This window comes from Cryptomeria japonica, chromosome 2 (assembly GCF_030272615.1).
Source record: "Cryptomeria japonica chromosome 2, Sugi_1.0, whole genome shotgun sequence".
NCBI lineage: Eukaryota > Viridiplantae > Streptophyta > Pinopsida > Cupressales > Cupressaceae > Cryptomeria > Cryptomeria japonica.
This window is the reverse complement of record NC_081406.1, coordinates 223,102,378-223,110,474: the sequence shown is the minus strand read 5'-3', so window position 1 is coordinate 223,110,474 and position 8,097 is coordinate 223,102,378. Positions and strand designations below refer to the sequence as shown.

The following is an 8,097-nucleotide window of genomic DNA, read 5'->3' as shown; positions in this document are numbered from 1 at the left end:
AATAGCATAGACCGGTAGCAGGGTTCTCAATACCTTACTAATCACTGTGGCATCTTCCACTTTCCCTCCTGCACTTTTTATTTCACCAACTATTTCTTTAATCCTTTAACCATACTGTTGGATATTCTCACCTTCAGACATTCTCATGTCATCAAACTTTCCTCTTAAACTCTCTTCTTTATAAATCTTAACATGTTCATCACCGCTATAAATCTCTTCAAGTTTTTTCCACACTTCATATGCAGTTTCAAGATCATGAACATCTACATATTCAACATTAGACAGGAACTGATAATAGCCTCTAATTCTTGATGATTCTCTTGTTGTTCTTTCTTCTGATCATCAGTCAGAATTCCAGTAGGTGTAGTATACTTAGTTTCTACATGATCCCAATACTATCTACCAAGACTTTTAATGTAAATCTTCATTTTGTCGCTCCATATCCTATAGTTATCTTTGTTGAACTTCAGACCTCCTTTCTTCATCATGATCTACAAGATCTTTTCCTCAAGATGTTAGGCTTTAGGTTAAAGAGGACTTGAGACACTCTGATACCAATTGATGGTATGATGAAAGAATAAGTATCTGGTAGATTACTGAGAGGGGGTGGGGGGTGAATCAGTATACTCAAAAACTGATACAAACTCCCAAACTCAAAAATAAACTTATCAACAAATAACTCAGTCAAGATAATATCTCAAAGATTACCAATATCAACCAACATCAACCGGTTTGACTATTATCACAACTTAACAGTAAACAACTTCAATCTTGTAAACATCAACAATGCTTAATCATATGTCAACATATTCATCTCTCAATGCTTCCAGTTATCATGCCTTAATCAGAATAGTTAAGTAGTTAATCAAATCAACAAATAAGATCATAACCACAAGAGCATTCACCACTTGACACAAATATTTATACGTGGAAAACCCAAATAGGTAAAAACCATGGTGAGATGAGACTCACAATCATATCTATTTGAACTCTTCTAAAGTTCACCCTGTTAGGAGCCAAGCCTGTTAAAGCTTTACAATAAGTCCTGTTAAGAACTGATTCTATTAGGAATCACCCGATTAAGGGATTTACAAATATGCCTTGAAGAAAAGCACAATACCCTGTTAGGAGTAACCTCACTGGAGGATTTGAGAATCCAAACTAATGGACCACCTTGTTAGAGGATTTAGAAAGTAACCAAGCTTGTTAGAGCTTACTCGGTTAGGGGATTTTGATTTATGTTGTAATAGTTAGAAAACAACAGGTTTTCTTGATCTGTCTGAATAGCACTACATCTGCTTGATCAGATCCTTCTTAAGCTTCAATTTGCCTTTACTCAAACTGCAGATCCATCCATCGGTTCGACAACCACACACTCAACTAATTTCTACCAACTTTGCTAACTTGTTTACAAACAACTTCATCAACCTTAAATACAAATCTACTAGGTTGGTAACACAACAAAAACCTAATTCTCATCATCGAGATTACAAACAAGTCAGTACAATCTTGACCGTTAAAAATCATAACAATCTCTTCACATTAATCAAGAAAATTCCGACCGCTCCATGATCACCACTTCATTGGACTTTGTAACTCATCACGCGCTATGCATTAGATGCAATCCACTTTTCTCCTTTCCAAGACAATCAAACAAACACGCTAAAACAATATGAACTTATCCTCATTCAACGATCACATGTGTCTCCATCATTAGATTATAAACCAACAAACTTGATTGGTTAGGGTTTACCAAAAAACAACTGGTAGGGTTTACCAGTTACATAACATAGAAAGGTTTAACCTTATACACCGGTTCAACTTACAAACTACCATATACCAGTTTACAACATCTTCCACAAATTTTATCATACCGGTTACAATACAAAAGCAATATCAACAATAACATTAGCAATATCATGAATACCATTCACCGGTTCAATTGACATCATTGACAACATATCATTAATGCAATCTATATGAAAAATGCCAACAATCTAAACATACCAATAGCAACACCACCAAATCTCTCGCCAAGATCATCTGCAACATGCAACAACCATCGGGTCGACCAAAAGTCGTATAACATGAATAATACCACCAAACCAATAAAATATTTAATAATGTGCACCATGATCTATACAAGACCAAACCGCATAGAATACGATCAGAGAACATCAACAAGCAATGTGAATTCCATCGCAATAACAACAACAACTCAGATAACAAGAATCATCATTATTTCATCACCGGAGCTCAAGAACACCAACAACAAACTGAAATATATGCTTGTGAAGTTCCAAATCATGAAACACCCGAACAAAGGACACACATGAACGTCCCACATACTCTCCAAAATCTCCACAACATAAGGAATTATTTCCAGAGCAATACAATCCAGAAATCACAATTCTGCAATACAAAACCAACAAAGAAACCAACCATCACACTGGATCACATAACTTGACCAAATCACCTTTTGGGATACTAAAACTCATACTGAATCAACCAGAGATAAGTATCTCAAAACCCATTAATTTGCATCAGCACATCTGCAATAGATTACCCAAACCAACTCTCTGCAACAAACCAATTATCTACAACACAGGAATATGTTGACATCAATGACAACAACACATTCCAACAACTCTAATATCCAACATAGATGTGGTAGGATCTCCACCAGTGGTAGTTGTGAGAAGATCTACAAGACAATAAAATTTACCTTAAAGCTATAGTCCACTAGATTTTAAGTGTGTTTTTCTCTAACTTGTACTAACAATGAACCAATGTCTATATAATAATCTCTTTATAATAAAGGAGAAAAAGGATAGAAGAAATTCCATGATATAGGATATTATGGCATTGAAACAATGTAGACTTTGGGACTCGGTGGGATTTTCTAAAGATAAGAAACTAGACGCTACAAGTGGGTGTTCAAGAATAAATTTGGAGAAGGTGATATATTGGATAGCTAGATGGTGTAGTTTGTTGAAAAAATATTCTTAGATAGAGGTAATATACTTTAGTGGTTTCTTTTCTCTAGTAGCTTAATTGAATTCCATTAGGATGTTGTTATCCATAGTTCTTCCATTTGAGTTGGATGTAGTGAGAAGACAATATTCTTATATGAATGATTAGATGATAAAATCTATCTGATTCAACCTAAATAATCCAAGTTCAAAGAAAAAGGAAATCTAGTTTAAGAACTAAAAAGTTATTTGTATGCATTAAACTAATTATTGTGCACATGTCATCAAAAGTATTATTCATGTGCTAAAAATAGGTTTTGGGAAGAGTAATGCTGATCACTATGTGTACTCCGAACAAGTTTGCGATCATATTCTAATAAACTTATATACATTCATGGCATATTATCATTCGTAATATTGAGGCATTGATCAGAGAGTTCAAGTCTCTTAGTTTGTCTAGTATATTTTATATGATAAATAAAAGTGTTTTAAGCTTCATACTTGGTATGGAGATCCATAGAGATAGGTCCAAAAAAAAGCTACAGTCAAAGAAAATAAATTGTATTGAAACTATTTTGTGGTGATTTGATATGCATACCAATAATCTTATAAGTATCCCCTTACTAGAAGGTGTTAATTTTACTATAGAATAGTGTTCTAGGTTTGTAGAGGTTTTGGAGGACATGAGCAATGTTTTATATGTAAGCATGGTAGGGAGTCTTATGTATTCAGTGCTTTGTACAATGATAGACATTTCAAACAAAGTGATGAGATTTCTAAGTAGGTTCATATCAACTCCTAACATATAACATTGAACTCATAATTAAAAAAACTTCAAGTATTAGAAAAGAACTTTGGATTATCATTTATGTTTTCATGGTTCTAATGATGTTGGAAAGGTGTTGAAAATACATAGGATTATTGGTAATTATTAGGCTATAGATCTAGATAGTCACATTTAAACATTATGTCTTTACTCTATTTGGAAAAGTAGTTAGTTGGATGAAAAATAAATAAGAGATATTTGAGTTGTTCACAATTGAAGCAAGGCATATGGTAGAAATACATGCTTGCAAAGTTGTGTGGTTACAAATATTGTGTTACAATATTGGTTTTAAGAGTTGTACAATATTGAATTGTGATAGTCAAAGTGTAACTTGTTTGGCCAAGAATGCTATTTACCATATTTAAACTAAATATGTAGATGTGCAATATCATTTTGTTAGAAAGATGATTAAAATAAGGAAGGTTCAAATGGTGAAAAATTGATACTCGAGTATATACTATTATTTCTTTGAAAAAGTCTCTAGTTATAACTAAGCTTTTATGGTGTAGGGATGCGATGAGTTTATCCCTTCCACATGCATGAAGTTTTTTATTAGGGGAAAAACAGGTTTTGAAGGGACCCAAAACCCTTTACAACCAGAAAAAGATAGGAACTGGAATCTTCAACTAGAAAGTTGTCCGAATAAAAGGAATAGGAAAGCACCAGACAACCATGGGTGAAAAGGACACCCAAAACCAAAATCAACAAAGTTGCAAAAAGAACAACCTACAGCCAACCAAAAACCATCCCCTACCTAAGAACCATCAAGGTTTACATTTAGAATTGCTCTTATGGGATCAGAGAGTCATATCGAAAGAAGGCTTAAATGACTTATCTTTTTTGCCTTTAACAGAAATCCATCCCTCTTCTATTTGCACGGCCTTAACATGCCAATCTAGTGCATAAAAATCTTGAGAAGGAGAGCCAAAAACCGTTATCTCAGCCTCACCAAAACCAATAGACAACAAAGGAAAAACCCCAACATCACCAGTTCGCCCCAATCTAACAGACACAGCCTTACCAGAACCAACAAACGACAAAACCCCAACATCAACAGACAAGTCAACAGATTTGGTAAAAACAAGAGTACTAGCCAAATCATTATCACCAGAAGAAGCCTCCTGGGCCTCCTTCATACGGGAGACATTAGGAGACACATGCATAGTATCAACAACCCCACCAAGAGAGACAACCAGAGGGGATGCCTCAGGATCTTGTGGTTCCAAAGAAACCACCTCAAAAAAATTCCTAGGTTGATCAGGTAACTTTGACACTGTATAATGTTTTACTGATGCAACTTTCCACCATGTAGCCTTATTTGCCTTATTCTCAAACCCACAATGCTCAACAACATGCCCAGTTTTAAAACATCTTCTACAACGAAAGGGAATCCCTTCATAGTCTAAAGACTGGACCAAAGAACCCTTTGAAGAATTAAGTAAAATTTCATCCGACAGCCCATTTGAGATATCCAGGTCAACAAATATGCGGGTAAATGTGGAGTGGAAATTATCAAAGGATTCAACATCCACCATCAGAAAATCATCAAGGGCATCTCCCACTTCCTATAAAAGAGAGTCATTCAATAAATGAAGTGGGAGATTAGGAAGCCGAACCTAGGTCAGAATGTTATTAAACATTTCAGTAGAAGGGTTAAAATCAGAGTGCCAAGTCTTAACCGTCAACAAAAATTTATCCTCCCACCTAAAAAAGTGATCACATAAAATTTTGTCTAAGTGATCACTTAACAAGTGATCCACATGCATGAAGTTGTCTTCTCATAATAATATTAAAAACTCTCTTGTAGTGAATATCAAGATAGAATATTGGAACTTTGGTGCGTTATTCACTTGAAAAGATTTCTTGTTAAGTTTCTTGGTGAGAGAAGATGGTGAAATTGCTCTAGTTCATGTTAAGTGTTTATAATAGGATAATGACAAATTATAAGGTTAGTTATAGTGATATGTAATAAGTTGAGATGGGTTTAGATGTAATGGTTTACTATAGAGACTTGTAGAACCTAATTCTCATGTATGTATAACCTAACTTGGTAAGTGTTTGCAAAATTTATAATTGTTAAGCATTTTCATTGAGAATCCACTTCAATTGTTGTTTTCAAGTAAACTTGTAATTGAGGGGACAATTTACTAGTAGAGGAACTCAATGTCTTATGGCAAAACACCATCCCCACCTTAAAAGTGTTGTTATAATATTGTCAAAGACATGAAAGCACAATCTTCCCTTCTTTGTGTGTGCTTTTACAAATGGCTTTGGTTATGTTTTTTGTGGTTCCCACAAGGTGCATGGTTGTACTTTGCATAACAGATAGTCAACATCATATAGATAATATAAATATTGTACTAGTAACTATTATTGAGTTTAATCTTAGGGACATCTAAAACTTGAGTTCAAGATTCAATATCCTAAAAATGTCTAGCTTAACCACATTACTAACACATAACTTGATACTAAATTTTAAGCATATTACAATCAAAGGAACTAACAACCATTTGTTTAAATTTTAAAGTTGTAAAGAATGACTATTTTAATTCTTTTCATTTTTATAGTAAGCTCTATGAGATGCATTTCCTTCTAAAATATGTAGATGTGCAATATAATTTTGTTAGAAAGATGATTAAAATAAGGAAGGTTCAAATGGCGAAAAATCGATACTCAAGTATATACTATTATTTCTTTGAAAAAGTCTACAGTTATAGCTAAGCTTTTATGGTGTAGGGATGCGATGGGTTTATCCCTTTCACATGCATGAAGTTGTCTTCGCATAATAATATTAAAAACTCTCTTGTAGTGAATATCAAGATAGAATATTGGAACTTTGGTGCGTTATTCACTTGAAAAGATTTCTTGTTAAGTTTCTTGGTGAGAGAAGATGGTGAAATTGTTCCAGTTCATGTTAAGTGTTTATAGTAAGATAATGAGAAATTATAAGGTTAGTTATAGTGATATGTAATAAGTTGAGATGGGTTTAGATGTAATGGTTTACTATAGAGACTTGTAGAACCTAATTCTCCTGTATGTATAACCTAACTTGGTAAGTGTTTTGCAAAATTTATAATTGTTAAGCATGTTCATTGAGAATCCACTTCAATTGTTGTTTTCAATTTTGATTTTGAAGTAAACTTGTAATTGGGGGAAAATTTACTAGTAGAGGAACTCAATGTCTTATGGCAAAACACCATCCCTACCTTAAAAGTGTTGTTATAATATTGTCAAAGACATGAAAGAACAATCTTCCCTTCTCTGTGTGTGCTTTTACAAATAGCTTTGGTTATGTTTTTTGTGGTTCCCATAGGGTGCATGGTTGTACTTTGCATAACATATAGTCAACATCATATGGATAATATAAATATTGTACTAGTAACTATTGTTGAGTGTAATCTTAGGGACATCTAACATTTGAGTTCAAGATTCAATATCCCAAAGTGTCTAGCTTAACCACATTACTAACACGTAACTTGATACTAAATTTCAGACATATTACAATCAAAGGACTATTTGTTATTTCTTTCTAAAAATTCACAATTAGCTACAATTATATTACATAGATGATATAATCATGTCTAAAATAGCTGATTATTTATCAATAAAGTTAAAGAATGTTTTATATATGAACAAATATCTTTTATAACACACATTAGTTTCTAACAATCTATATAATATTCAGAAAATAAGAATATATTTCATAATATTTTTATTATATTATAATGAAATTTAAGTTTTAAAATTAATATTTCCACATTAAATTAAAATTGATATTTTTAAAAATTATTATCAAAATTATTTTTACACTTTTATAATTTATATATTACTTTAAAATTGCTTAAAATCATGAACGAAAATAAACCCCAAAATTAAAATGTTATATAAATAGAATAGGAACTTATTCGTTGTCAATTAGATGTCCATTGCAGAACCCAGAAAATTGTCGAGACAAAATTAAGAATGCCTCCACGCAGGATCGAACTGCGGACCTTCAGTTTACAAGACTGACGCTCTACCACTGAGCTATAAAGGCATACGAATTATAAAATCGGTATGTTTTAATAACTATTTAAAAGAGATTGATCCATTTTATTGCAGATGAAAATCGTTGAACTTCGAAAGGATAATGAAACGAACTATTTAATAATTTATAGAACTAAGACTTAAGTATTAATGTAAAAAGATAATTACACAAATAACAACATGATTGAATATATAGATAATGCAAATGAGAGCATTTATAAGTGTTGACGGAGTCCACTGTTTGAGGTATAAGTGAAATAAAAGTTTGTTTTT

General features: G+C 32.7%; 1 non-coding gene across 1 annotated transcript; it reads right to left on the bottom strand.

The window, feature by feature from the left end:
• Positions 1-7,762: 7,762 nt before the first annotated feature.
• On the bottom strand, positions 7,763-7,834 carry TRNAT-UGU (transfer RNA threonine (anticodon UGU)). The gene has a single exon. It is a non-coding gene; the product is annotated as a tRNA-Thr (tRNA).
• Between the last annotated feature and the right edge of the window lie 263 nt (positions 7,835-8,097).